A 15,489-nucleotide genomic window follows, 5' to 3' on the forward strand; every position below is an offset into this window, starting at 1 on the left:
GGAAAGAATGGGCATCTATTTATCTATTACTTTCTCTTTGACTTCAGATTGAGACTTGTACCTTTAGTCTGAAGGAAGACAAGATCAGGAACCCCAACCCACTGTTTTGTGCCACGTGGTTGAGCTTCTCACTGTGACATCCATTCTTGTCTAGTTTTCTAATAGAGCGAAAGCAGCTCTCCTTTATATGAGGGTATGCCTCTACTTGTCGTTAGAAGAGGTCACTTCTAAGGTATCATCTTGTAGTTCTAGAATTGGTTGATGTTCTTGCCTAGTAAGGCTGGTAAGTTAAGTATTGTCTAGTTATGTTCTTCGAGATTCTCTTTTGAAGAGGCATTTCTTCTTGGACGATGAAAAAAACTTTGATAGACCAGAGGTGTAATGTAAGCAAAGCCCTTCCTAGCAATAGTGGAAGGGTGATTTCATACTAAAACTTGACGCATTGAACACGCTTTTTATAAATAAACAAAAAAAAGAGGCGAGTCTGATTGCTTCGTAAGTGAATAGGGGTGAGTTTAGCTAATGAATAGGTTTTTTTAGTTGTGGTATAAATGGGGTGCTTTAGGCCCCATTGCCTTGTCGTTGTTTATTTATTTGAATCCGTTTTTTCGCTAACCGAAGATGAAAGGGGGTGCAGAGGCGCAGGAAAGGGTGTGGTTGTTTAAGCATCCAAAAGTTGAACTTGCTATTCTAGAAGTGCTTGTACCCGATCTTGATGGCACTGGTAGTGATATGCACTCTCTTTTCTCTCTTGCTTGTGGCATTGTAGTCTTTTTCTGCCTTTTACTTTTTTTTATGATGAATTAGTTACCTTAGCTCTCATAAGCAGCCCTTCTGGTGAATCAGTTGAGAAGTAGGCCTTGTTGGCTGCCCCCGTCAACTAGAGATCCTCAAAAGCAAATTGAGGAAGAGGCCATCTCAGTGATGATTTGATCTCCTTTTCTGACCTATGCTTTTATCTTACCTTGGGTACACGACCATTAGTTGCCTCTGTGTAGTCTGTACGTAACTCTTCATCCATTAAGGTAAAGGGAGTGCTTTCCGTCTCTTACTTAGAACGGTGTTATTTATTGGTTTTCTCTCTTTAGGTGAAGTATGACTGCTTTTCAGTTTTCAAATCATTCAATCATCAGTTTTTAAAGCCTTGCTTAGCTTCATTCTCCAATCTTATCTAAGTCAATATGGAACTCTGCCATTTCCACTTAAAAAGAATGGCCTTCTTCTTTCATGCCATTTCTCATCCTTTGGAAAAGGAACTTAAGCTCACTAATCAAACTCACCCCTGCTTGGCCTTCTTCTCTCCGTTTTCATTGGGTTACGAAGTAAGATTCGACTAGCTTTTAGCTTGGAGTGGAATAGCCAGGAAGAGGCACCAATTACATGCACACTTGACTATTCTCTCTACAGTGTGCACTTTAGGGTTTGCATGCTCTACTAGGATTTACGTGGTCCAATAACTCTTTGTGAAATCTCATTGCTTCTCTTTTTCTAAGTCTTATAAGTGGAATAATAATTCTTCTCTGGTTTTAAACCTTATTAGTAGAATCCTAATTCTTCCTCTGTTTTAAGCCTTTTCTTAAGAATCATTGATTGTGATATGGATAATCAAGAAGGAAAAGGGTTGAAGGTTAGGGATAGGGAGAGACTACAATTAGAAGAGGTTATCTGCTTTGATGAATTAGATGTTAAAGGTGGATTTGAGGAATGTAGCAGAAGTTTGGTTGGTAGAATATTGGCAAACAAAATGTTTAGCCTTGGCACAATTGACGTTGTGACATATACAATCTGGAGGCAATCGAAGGGCCTGCGAGTTCTCGATCATGATGATAATACTTTCCAATTTATCTTTTTCGAAAAGGAGACCGATTTATTCGAGGTGGAAAAGGGAATATTGTGGCTATTCAAAAACTATATCCTCAATATTAAAAGGTGGTCGGTGGACATGGAGATGGCAAAGGAGGATTTTCTTTTATTCCAATCTGGATCCAATTATATATGGGGCTACCAGAGTATTGTAAAATAAAAAAAAAATTGGGAAAGAAAATTGGAGAATCTCTCGGTTCTGTTCATGATGTGAGTGTCTTCCTTGTCAAAGAAAAGAAGATAGATAGTAAAAGTGAGAATCTCCTTAGATACAACTTAGGAACTATAGCAATCAATAAAAATTGTAGGCCCTAGTGATAGAGTAATGACAATTCAAGTACAATATGAAAGAATATAATGCTTTTCTTCCTTATGTGGCCATCTAGGTCATGAAGCTGGAAGTTATTCTAATATTCAGGAGAGTGGTGCTGAAGATGATAGCCTAGAAGGTGAACGTGGGGAATGGCTGAAGGCAAACTAGATGGAGAAAAGATTTGAGGCTATGAAAGAAAACACTAATCCTAGTAAGCCAAGATCTGGCTGGAAACATGGAGAGAGATCAAAGAAGCCTATTTTGGTGTGTTTGCTTCAAAGTTTAGAAGCCTTATCAATGGAGGAAAAAAAGTGAGATAACCAAGGTGAACAACCTCTACCATTGCAGACTAGGAGAGGTAATAATAATATGTGAAATGAGGTTGAGTGGTGGTTTAGCAGTAAGGGCCAATAGAAAATAAAGTCACAGAAGACAATAAGCAGAATCTAAATCGATCACTCAAGACCATTGAGTTTTCTCTTCAACAAACAATTAGCCTTGCATAAAAAACATTGCATTCTAATTAGAACTGAGATATAGGAAATGCTAAAGCTAGGTTTCAACTAACAGAAGACTTCACTGAAGCATTTAAAAAGGAGTACTATGGTGGAGAAAATTCAGTAGCAGGAACTAAATGAAGATGCTTTGAACTAGAAGGAGAGAATGGGCAGAAGGGAGCTAATATGGAGGATCTGATCATGGATGAAATAGGGGAGAGTGTCAAACCACAATTTGCACCCCTATCTCAATAAAGATGCTTATGTAAAACTGTCGGTGTTCAGGGAAGACCCTAGTAGTTCACAATATCAAAGGGATTTGTCAATTTCATTCTTCTGAAGTATTATTTCTTTGTGAAACTAAAAATAGTGTCTTGTTTGTTCAGAGTCAATGTGATAGATTAGGCTTCAAAAACTCTTACTCTTACTATGTTTACCCTCAAGGTACAACTGGGAGTTTGGTACTGGCTTGAAAGTATGAATATCAAATTTTGGTGATTGAGTTTGCGGGTTTCTTTATAGACTATAGCTGGTTAGATTTCAGCAATAACAAATTATGGAAATATGGTGACTGTTCATTTTCATAGTGAGAAAAATCTTAAAAATCAACAATTTGAAAGGGTAACTCAAATCTTTTCCTCAATTCTTAGCACTTATTTAGTTATTGGTGACTTTAATATTATTCTTTTCCATCATGAGAAGGACGGATGTAGGCCTAAAAGCTCTAATTCTATTGAAAGCTTCACTAATTTTGTCAATGGAGGAGGATTGAGAAATTTGGGATATGAAAGACCTAAGTTCACTTGGTGCAACATGTAGTTTGGAAGCAATCTTATGTGAATGTCTTCATAGATGCCTGATTTCATCTAACTAGCTCACTCAGGGATCACCCTGATGGCCATGTTCTTCATCTGACAGACCAAGGCTCAGACTACTTCCCTATTTTGTTAGGCTCAGTTGTGAATAGTAGAAAGACAAAACGAAGATTTTGATTCCAAGAGAAGTGGTGTGAGGTAACTGCAGTTTCAAACATGATCAAGGAGACTTGGAAATCAAAACACTCAGGTTCGCTAATGTGCATATTGTTTAACAAACTGAAATAGTATCGTCACAACATTTTTGAGTGTATATTAGCAAACATATTAATTCGAAGAAGATAATTCAAGAGACAAAGGTGAAGTTAGAAGCTAAAAAAGCTAAGAATGTCCTAGTAAGTAGAGCTACTATCCTCTCTTTGAAATCTGTCCTATAAGATTCTATATAGAGAAGGCGAAAAGGTATTGGAAGGAGAAGTTTAGAGTGAGGTGGTTATAAGGGGACATCAGAATACTAGATTCTTTTACTCTAGGTTCAGAATGAATTTTAGACACAGTCGAATTGAAAAGTTGAAAGATATGAATGGTGAGTACTATTCGAGAACAATTGGTATTAGTAGAATTGCTTAATCCTTCTATGAGGAATTGTTCACTACTTCTAATCCATATAACCTTACTGAGATTTTGGAAGGTTTGTCAGCTAAGGTGACAAGCAAGGAGAATTGCATTCTTAAACCAGTAATTGAAAGATAAATTAAGCACATTATTTTTTGTCAATCCCTTCTTAACTCTCAAAGCATATGGATTTACAGCAAAATTCTTTTACTTTTATTGGGACACTATCAAACAAGATGTAATTCGAGTAGTTATGAGTTTTTTTATAGGATGAAAATACTGAGGGCGCTAAACCATATTCAAATATGTTTGATTCCTAAATCCCAGGTGCCGACACCATGAGTCAGATCAGACCTATTAGCCTGAGCACAATGTTCTACAAAATTATCTCTAATGTCTCGATATATAAAATGCAAATGGTTATGAACAAGATTATCAGTGAGAATGAAAGTGCGTTTATTAAGGGCCGATTAATAAGTGACAATATGATGATAGCCCATAGGTACATGCACTACTAAGGGTGATTTTGAATGTGCATTGAAGCTTGATATGAATAAAACTTATGATCGAGTAGAATGAATATTTATGTAGGTAATTATGAAAAATTTGGAATTCTGTGATAAATGGATAGATTGGATGAAAGAGTATGTCATTACGATTTTTTATTTTGTTATTATAGATGGGTTTTCTCATAGATTCTTTAAGCCAACAAGAGGGCTCTATTAAGGGGACTTTCTTTCCCTTTTTTTTTCTACTTTGGTCAGAAGGTCTTTCTCATTTGTTCCACAGAGGATAATAGAGGTAATTTTTTACTAAGCACGGAGTTAACGAAAGGTATCCTATTATCAGCCATATATTTTTTGCTGATGACTCTATACTATTTAGTAAAGCAACAGATCAGACATGTCATTATATCTATTACAAGAGTATAGTCAGGTTAACGGTCAGATTGGTAACCTGAATAAGTCGTCGGCGTTCTTTAACCAAAATACGCCCGAGTATATACTGGTGGCCCTAGCTCAACTCCTACAGGTTTTCCATGTTAGTTCACAAGATAAATATCTTGGTCTCCCTGCAATTATAAATAGTTCGAAACAAGACACAATCAGATACATTGAAGATAAGGACTCAAAAAAATTTCAAGCGTGAAAAAGATCAATGCTATCCATGAGTCGAAGGGAGGTTCTAGTTAAAGCAATCGGTACTGTCATTCATATCTACACCTTAAGTTTTTTTAAACTCTTTGATATTATAATCAAAAGTATTTAAAAAAATGATGTAATTCTGTTGGGGATAAAAGAATAATGAACGCAAGATGCAATGGATTGACTAGGACACTCTATATCGGGATGAAAGCTAAAGAGGATTAGACTTTAAAGACCTGAAAGCATTCAACTTAGCTATGTTAAGAAAATAAGATTGGAAACTAATTTTTAGGACAAACTCTCTAGTTTATAAAGTACTTAGAAGTAAGTATTTTTCTTTCTCATCATTTATAAAAGTCTAGCTAAAAACCAATCCATCCTAAGAATGAAGAAGTATTTTGGAAGATCGCAGAGTTCTAGAAAAAGGTCTGAAAAGACAAGTAGATAGGGGTAATCTAATTCCTATTTATGAAGAAGTGTGGGGTGATAATACTAGCATAATCTAAAGATCTCAGTCATTGTCTCTTATCCAAAATCTTCGATGGGTTTCACACTTACTTCAAACTAATGATCGCTGCAATTCATTACTTATTAACGCCTACTTCTCCCTTCTGTAGCTCAAAATATACTCAACACTAGAAGAAATCCAAGCCCAGAAAAATTAATATGGACTAAAGAAAAGAGTAGTTCTTACTCTATAAATTATAGTTATGCAGTTGCATTCAAAAATTTTCACGCCCATATAGAATTTCTTCCAAAAGTTTTCACCCAAAAGATGCTTTGGAAATCAATTTGGTCCATCAAAATTTCAACAAAATTTAAGCTCTTTGTTTGAAAAACTATTCATGGAGACCTTCGGATAAATCAGTGTATCCAATCTAGAATTTCCAATTTCTCAGTCATATATCTTAAATGCAAGAATGTCCTAGAATTAGTTATGCACTGCTTAATTAATTGTTCACAGACAACAAAGGTTTGACAAGATCTGGAAGTAATAGATATATTCATTGCAAAATCAAATTTCTAATAGTGTTGGAAGAGTATAATGTTATGTCTGCTATTGGAAATTCAAACTTCCGATAGAAATCTATAATTACAATAACCTTGTAGAAGATCTGACCTAGTTGTAATCAACTGATCTTTGAAAAAAAAATGTAGCCACAAAAAATAATTGTAATAGTGAGAAGTCTTATTACTGAACTCTTTAATGTTTTTTTCTAAAAACGAATATAGTCTCACTTTTTTTTATCTTTCTTATTTTAATATTTTTTTTCTAATATATTCTTTTGGTATTTATCATTTTTTATTATTGTTATCCAAGTGGAACCACTTATTTTTTTAGAAATTAATGAAAAATTTAAACATTTAACATAAAAAATCAAGTCATGAGATAATGACGTTTATATTTAAATTTGATTCTTTTAATATATAAATTCAAATTTAGGTTATAACTCAACTCTCAAATTCATCCGCTTAGTTTTGTCAAACAAAGTCAAACTATTCATGAATTATTGTCTCATTCTCAACATTATATACACAAACTAAGAAGAGTATTAGAAATATCTTTAAATAAATTAAATTAAAATATAATATAACATTATCCTTCTTAATAATTTCTTTTCACACTTGCTTTTTACTAATCTATCTTATATTATCCGCACACGTTAATTTAATATGAAAATTTATCTTTACATAACTATTTAAAATAGAAATTTATTTTAGACTGTTGTAAAAATAAATAAAGAAAATGTACTAAATATAAAATAAGGATATGTAAATAGAAAATTTTAGTATTAATATAATTAACTCAATAAAAATGATTTATATATTTATATGCAGTAACATAAAGAGAGAGATAAAAAGAGAAAAATTATTAGTAGTGTATAAAGAGAGAGGAGAGTGTTTTGTTGCTGTGTCTATTATTTCTCATATTATTTTTCTATTTATAGGCGTGTGAAGTTTACATTTTCAAGTTCATTAACTTTGGTTTGCCTTGAGAAGTTCAGTCATTCAGTATTGAAAACAAAATCAGTCGCCCATATTAATGGGTATCTATTTTGATCTTATCACAATACTCCTCCTTGGATGCCTGATAAACCACTATTTTATGGTTTATATTGTGCTTAATTGCATGGTTTTATCAATTCTTTACCCACTTATTTATATGATTGACATGCATTTATATTTCCTTCCTAAAATTATTACATGATTGAATATTTGCTTGCTAAAGACTTTTAATTATGTATTTTAATTCTCCTTCATTCCATTAGATGCCGTGATCTGTGTGTTAAGTGTTTCAGGCTTTATAAGGCATGAATGACTTGGAGATTGGAAAGGAAGCTTGCAAAAATGGAAGGAACACAAGAAATTGAGGAGATGACCAGCGAGAAGTGACGCGGACGCATGGCTTACGCGACCGCGCGACATAGAGGAAATCGCAGTGACGCGGACGCATGGCTCACGCGACCACACGGATTGGAACTGCACAAGTGATGCGGAGGCGTGGACGACGTGCACGCGTGGCAAGGCAAAACGCCGAATGACGCGTCCGCATGAATGACGCGATCGCGTGACATGCGCGATCTGCAGAATTCGCTGGGGGCGATTTTGGGCCCTGTTTTGACCCAATTTTCGGCCCAGAAAAGCAGACTAGAGCCAAGGAACATGCAAAAACAAAAACAACAATTCATTACAGACAATTCTCAGTTTTAGATCTAGTTTTACTCCTCCTCTAGGTTTTCTCTCTACACATTCATAGTTCTTAGGATTTTATTTTTATTGCTTTTCGCATTGGGATATTGAGAAGAGTTATTACCTCAGCAAGACTTCGTCATTCTAGTTTGTTTTCTTTACCTGTCTCTTACTCTTCCATGTCCTTTGTTTATTTAGAATTATTATTGAATTATTTTTAGAGTTTATTAATACAAGAACTATTTTTATTTTTAATTGATCCCTTTGATTATTGTTTATCATGTCTTTCTATATTTTCCTTTCCTATGTTATGAATTCTACATTCACAATGAGCGAGTAGTTCCATAACTTGGATGTGAGTTGATTGAAAGGAAGACTTTGAGTTGGAATGTTTAAAAGAAAAATTGTAATTGGGTTTATTGTTGGTTTGCCCTCTAGTCACTGACACCAATCCTTTTCAATTGAGAGGATTGGGACTTGTGAATAGAAATAGCTTTCCAACTTGTTTGACTTTCCCTTATCTAGTAAGGGATAACTAAACAGAACAACTCTCAATTATCAATTAATCTTGAGAGTACTCCAACAAGAATAGGGCTTCCAACTAATCTACTCCCAGCCAAGGCTTTTATTTAAAATTACACAAATTCTCTAATTTAATTTCCTGTTATTCAACTCAAACCATTTTTTTGAAAATATCTGATTAATAAAATAGCACACCTTTCTGCAACTCGTTGGGAGACGACCTGGGACTCATACTCCCAGTATTTTAATTTAAATTTTGTGACAACCCTTCTAAATTGATAAGCGAATTTCTGGTTGGTTAAGAATTGTACTTACAACGTATCTCTTATAATAAATTCTTAACTCGCCAATTTTCGCCGCGTCAATTTTTGGCGCCGTTGCCGGGGAGTTGCAATAGAGTGCTAAAGTTATTAATTGGAATTTATTTATTTGTATTTTATTTTATTTTGCTACTATGAGCTGCATGTTTCTTTCGTTAGATGACGCGTTCACTTCCTGATCCAAGCTTGCCAGTATTCGATCCTGAGATTGAGAGAACTATTTCATGAATAAGGCAAGCTCGGCGTCGGTTAGTCCTCTCTGAGAGTGGATCTAAAACGTCACTTGAGGAAGAACCAGCCCCCGTTCTACTGATTCGGTTGATTTACGTGTAGGTGACATGGCAGCACCTAGGAGAATTACTATCCAGGAGGCTGGAGCCCTTGATTTTTCAATGCAACCGTTTCAAGCGCATCACCCAGCGGTGGCTACAGACTTTGAAATAAAGACTGCACTGCTAAACTTGATGCCTAAGTTTCATGGCTTACCTGCTCAAGAGCCTATCAAGCACCTGAGAGATTTCCAAGCAGCCTGTTCTACTGTTAGGCGTGATGGTGCAGATAAAACTTCAATTTTGTTAAAAGCCTTCCCATTCTCTCTTGAGGAAAAGGCGAGAGAGTGGTACTACACTCAACCCGCAGCAACTGTATCCGACTGGGATACACTTGGAAGAGAATTTTTGGAAAAATTCTTTCCAGCTGAAGTTACTGATAAACTGAGGAAAGACATCTCCATGATTGTTCAGGATGAATCCGAGACTCTCTATGAATACTGGGAGCGCTTCAACAACCTTCTGGAAGCATGCCCCCCACCATATGATTCACAAGATAGTGTTACTCGGCTACGTCACTCAGGGTATGAGGCCCCAAGATAAGACCACATTGGAAAGTGCTAGCAATGGGTCTATGAAAAAGTACAAGACCACTGATGAGGCATAGCAATTGATCAGTGACAGCTGAATCTACTCAGAACCACAGGCAGAAACAAGGTCGTTCAAAAGCTGTTGCAGAAGTATCCTCTAGCAGAGAGACTACTGCTCTAACTTAGAGTATCTGTGAAATGACCAACTTACTGAAGCAGATACAATTGAATCAACAACAAAGTCAGCAAGCTCAACCTTCTCCACCACAGCAAAGCCAACAGTTAGTCCCACAGAGAGTGTGTGGAATCTGTGCTGATTATAGCCATTATACTGATGAATGCCCGCAGCTCCAGCAGGAAGATAACACCGTGGCAGCCACTCATAACTTCTATGACCGCCCCAACCAAGGGTACAATCAAGGTGGCAATTACAGCCATGGGCAGGACAATTCTAACCAGAATTGGAGAGATAATTCTAACCAGAATTGGAGGGACAACAATAACAGAGAAGGCAGAGACAATCAAGGAAATCAAAGGTGGAATAACAACAACAATAGGCAGCAGAACCAGAACCAGCCATACAGAGCACCTCATCTGAGGCAATCCCAAGGACCACTGAATAACCAACAGCAGACCTCTCAGATCACTTATCCTTCTTCATCTGCTAATGATGAGTTACTACAATCTATTGATTGGAGACAACAGGCCATGGAAAATAACCTTAATTCTACTCTAAATGGTCTGAACTCTACCTTGCAAGCTCTTATCTCACAGATTGGATCAATGAGTAACTCCAATAACCAGCCTTTGAGCTCCAGTGGAATCCCCTCTCAACCATTACCCAATCCAAAGGGTGGTATCAATGCCATCACCCTAAAGTCCGGAACCACACTGCAGGAGAGGAATCAGGAGGAGCCAAACCCACCAGAACACGCCTCAGCTGAAGAGTTGGTGGAGGTAGAAGATGTTGAAGAGGAAGAGGACATACAGGACATGGTTGATGAAGAAGAAGTTCAACCACGGGAAGAAGCACCAGAGGACGCTGAAGCTGTGAAGGACACCATTCCCATTCCATTTCCACAACTTGCAAGGAAGCCCAGAAAGCAGCTGGAACCTGATCCCAAAATGGTAGAAATATTCAAAAAAGTTGAGGTAACTGTTCCCCTTTTTGATGTTATTCAGCAGGTACCTAAGTACGCAAAGTTTCTAAAATATTTATGTATACATAAAGACAAAATTAATGAATTAGAAACTATTCCTTTAGGTAGTTCTTGACAAACCCCATTTGTAGGGTTTATCTTGTATTGATTTTTGGGGATTTTATCACCTTTTACCCATATTTATTCAAGAAATAGCATGGTTTTGTATATTCTCCTTTAATTGTGCTTGAATGTGAAAACATGCTTTTTAGGACTCAAAATAGCTAAATTTAATTCACCTTGATTCTATTAGATGCCTTGATATGTTTGTTAAGTGATTTAAGGTTTAGGAGGCAAAGATTGGATCAAGGGAATGAAGAAAGAAAGCATGAAAAGTTGGAGAACTCATGAAGAAATGGAAGAACCGGAAAGCTGTCAAGCCGACCTCTTCGCACTTAATCGACCATAACTTGAGCTACAGAGGTCCAAATGATGCGGTTCCAGTTGGGTTGGAAAGCTAACATCCGGGGCTTCGAAACGATATAAGATTTGCTATGGTTGAACCACGCATGGTGACGCGTACGCGCATAGTACGCGCACGCGCCGTTGCTGCCACCTGGTTCACTTAAAACAAAACGTGGCCAGCGAATTCTAAAGCCTTGTGAGCCCAATCCAACTCATTTCTGATGCTATTTAAGCCAAGGATTGAAGGGGGAATGGGGAGACTTTAGATACTTTTCATACTTTTCATACTTTTCACACTTTAGAAGTTAGTTACCATTAGTTTAGTTTTAGCTTAGTTTTAGTAGTGAGAGTTAGTTTCTAGAGAGAGAAGCTCTCTCTTCTCTCTAGAATTAGGATTAGGATTAGGTTTAGTTCTTAGATCTAGGTTTTAATTCATGCTTTCATCTCCTTCTATCTCTCAATTCTTTGTTGCTACATTCATCTTCTTCTATTCTTTTATTGTAATTTTCTTTATGTTGTTCTTATATTTTGTTGTAGATCTAGTATTGTTCCTTCTACTTTCTTCCAATTCAATAAGAGGTAATTCATAATAATTGTTCTTCTTTGCTTTTCTATTGTTGATCTCTTGCCTTTGTAGTTGTAGATTCCTTTAATTCTTGCAATTAATAATATTTACTTCTATTGCACTCTATGTGTTTGTTGAAATGCCTCTTTTAGTTTTAGTGTAGATTTTGTTCCTCTTGGCCTAGGTAGAGTAATTAGTGACACTTGAGTTATCTAATTCCTTTGTTGATTGATAATTGGAGAGATTGCTAATTGGTTTGGAGTGCACTAAAGCTAGTCTTTCCTTGGGAGTTGGCTAGGACTTGTGGCTAAAGTCAATTCATCCACTTGACTTTCCTTTAACTAGTAAGGGTTAACTAAGTGGTAGCAATGAACAATTCTCATCACAATTGAGAAGGATAACTAGGATAGGACTTCTAATTTTCATACCTTGCCAAGAGCCTTTTATAGTTGTTAGTTTATTTTCATTGCCATTTACTTTTCATGCTTCTTATCCAAAATCCCAAAATAACTCATAACCAATAACAAGACACTTTATTGTAATTCCTAGGGAGAACGACCCGAGGTCCAATACTTCGGTTTATAAATTTTAGGGGTTTGTACTAGTGACAAACAACTTTTTGTATGAAAGGATTAGTGATTGGTTTAGAAACTATACTTGCAACGAGAATTCATTTGTGAAATTCTATACCATCAAAAATCCAATCGTCAAAATGGCGCCGTTGCCGGGGAGTTGCAATGGTGTTATGTTATTGGTTATTGTATATATGTGAATAGTGTGAATATCTTGCTTTTTGCTTTATTTGCTAGTTGTAGAATTTTGTTTCTTTTGTTTTCTATTAGCTTTTGTTTTTATTTTATCTTTTCACCATGAATTCTCATTTTGGCTATGAGTGTGATTACAACTATGTTGTAGGTGATGGGAGCTACAATGAAGATGTGTATCAAGGATGGGACAACCAAAGGTGGGAGGAGTCATATGCATATGATCAATCCCCATGGCAACAACCTCCACCAATGCACTATGAAGAAGAGCCATTCTATGATGCATACCAATCCAATGGCTATGGTGAATCTCCTTGTGACTTTCAAGAACCACCACCATATGCCTATGAGTCATATCCTCAACATGAGTCTCAACCACACTCACAAGCCTATTTTCAACAACCACCTCCATATGATCATGATCCTTACCCACCATACCAACCTCCTTTTGAACCATATGAGCCATACATGGAACCACAATTCCAAGATTACTACTCCCAAGAACCACCTCAATACACACCACCACCTTACCAAGAAGAACCACCTTCCTATAATGAACCCTTTCTCCAAGACAATGAACCCTCTTATCCACCCCAATCCTTAATGGATGAAACCCTCGGTGTTCTTCTTCAAGGACAAGAGGAGATGACAAGGGATGTGCAACAATTCATAACCGCCTTGGATGAGGTGGTAAACCGGTTAGCATCCCAATGCTTGAACACTCAAGGGACTCCCATGGCTACATGTGGAGAAACAAATGAAGAGCATAACATGAAGGAGAGATTGGTGGAGAACGAGGGAAGTTGCTTTGTATTGGAACAATTGGAGGAAGCTATAATTGTTGAAGAAGAGGAAGAATTGGTTGAAGACTTAGGAGATGCGGAGCTTCCATGGGAACATAGAGTTGAAGAAAACCCTTCCAAGATGATTGAAATTGATGCTAGGGAGGAAAGTGCACACCTTCCAAGGCATATCCCATATGAAGACTTGGATGGGATAGAGAAAGAATTGAGTTCCCTTGGTGATGAAGATCAAGCATCAAGTCTTAGTGGTGAAGAATCCTTTAAGCATGAAGAACCTTCTCCGGTTGGATTTGAAAGCGTTGAGGAGGTAAATTTTTCTCACCCTCCCTATTATGATTTGAGTAAAGGAAAATGTTTAGATAAAATTGTTGAACAAAGGATTGAGATTAAGAGATCTTGTGAAGAGGTGGAAGTCCCTAGAAATAGAAGAACGAGGGTTGGTTATGCTTTGTCAAGATCTTTGGAAGCATCTTTGCCTAGGTTGTCATCTACCCCTTCACTTGAGTGGGTAAAATTCATTTCTATTAGCTTTATTGTCCCACTTGAGTATGGCTTGCTTGAAACGGATGGTCAACTTAGAATGCTTTGTGGGATGAAGCGTAAGCGAAAGATGTTTCGTGGTTGGCGTTGCAAATCAAGGCTCATTTTGGTTGATACTTCAAGAGTTGAATACAAAGGTGGGAATAGTGCTCAAATAGATGGGTCTAGGAGGATTGTTGGCCACTATATAGAGAATTCACCTTACTCACCACCCGGTTGGACTAATAATGATGACCAACCTCAAGACGGGTGTGAAAACAAAGTGTGGGATCCCGGATTACAAGAAGAGGATCAACTTTGGGAGCCCCAAGCTTGTGAAGAACTCCATTAAGACTTGGCTCAATCCATGAAGAATCTTGGGGCACAATGGAGAACCAAGCATTGGTGGGAGTTCCAAGATGAATACAAGCACAAGCCACCTTGATGAGGAGCTCCCCATAAGTCCAACTTAAGGACAATAAACAAAAGTGCTAGGTGGGAGACAACCCACCATGGTAAAATCCTTTCATTTTCTCCTTTGTATATATTGGTAGAATTAGCTTAATTTCATGTTTTGTTTAGTTAGTTGAGTATGTTTGGTAGTTTAAGTATGTTAAATAAGGTTTTATGGTGTTTTGGTAGCTGTTTGGAGGTTTGGAATGCTTGGATTGGTGCAAAAACATAGAAAATTTTTTTTGAAAAACAGAGCACCATCCACGCGTACGCGTACATGGCGCGTACGCGCACTTACAGCATTTCCGACCATCCACGCGCGCGCGCCATGCGTGCGTACGCATGGATTGAGAAGTTCCAACCTCCATACATTTTCCAGAGAGTTGTGCCTGTGCCGCGCCAACGTTGTGCCTTTCGCACAAACCAACTCGCGCGTACGCGCACATGACGCGTACGCGCCACTCTCGAAATAAGCCAACGACGCGCGCGCGCCATGCGTGCGTGCGCGTGGATGCCCTTTCTTCCATCCATTTCTTTTCTTCTCCTCCTTCCATTTCTCCCTTTTTCCTTTCTTCTTCCCTCCTCCTACCCCTCATCCAACACTTCCAAACACCATTGACAACCATTTATTTTAGTTAACAAATTAGTTAGTTAGTTAGTTGATTAGTTAGTTTTAGTTTAGTTTTCATTTTATTTTCTCTCTTTTCATCATAAGTGTTGGAGTATTGACTTTGTTTACTATACATTGCTATATCCCTTATTGCCTAAATGCTATTTTAGCATGAATGTTTTAGATAATCTTTGTTGGATTCTATGATTGAGGTTATATTTTGTTACTTGGTTTTGAGTTCTTCATGCTTACCTTTTGAAAAAATACCAAGTGATGAGAATTGTCTTCGAGCTTATAGCTCTTTTGAATTGCATGTTGTAGCTAGCCACCATGTGATTTGGATCCTTTTCCCTCGATTAGGCAACCTCTTGATGGATGATGTTGTGCATTTACCTTAATGCATTGTGTTCATGATTATATCCGTCCATATGTTTGACTTGAATGCTTTCATGCTTCTCTAATGCTTGTCTTACCTTACAAGCTTACTTAAAGCATCTCAAGCACACTAGGATAAGTGAATTGCATGCTTCT

This window comes from Arachis hypogaea, chromosome 17, assembly GCF_003086295.3.
Source record: "Arachis hypogaea cultivar Tifrunner chromosome 17, arahy.Tifrunner.gnm2.J5K5, whole genome shotgun sequence".
In the NCBI taxonomy this organism is placed as follows: Eukaryota; Viridiplantae; Streptophyta; class Magnoliopsida; order Fabales; family Fabaceae; genus Arachis; species Arachis hypogaea.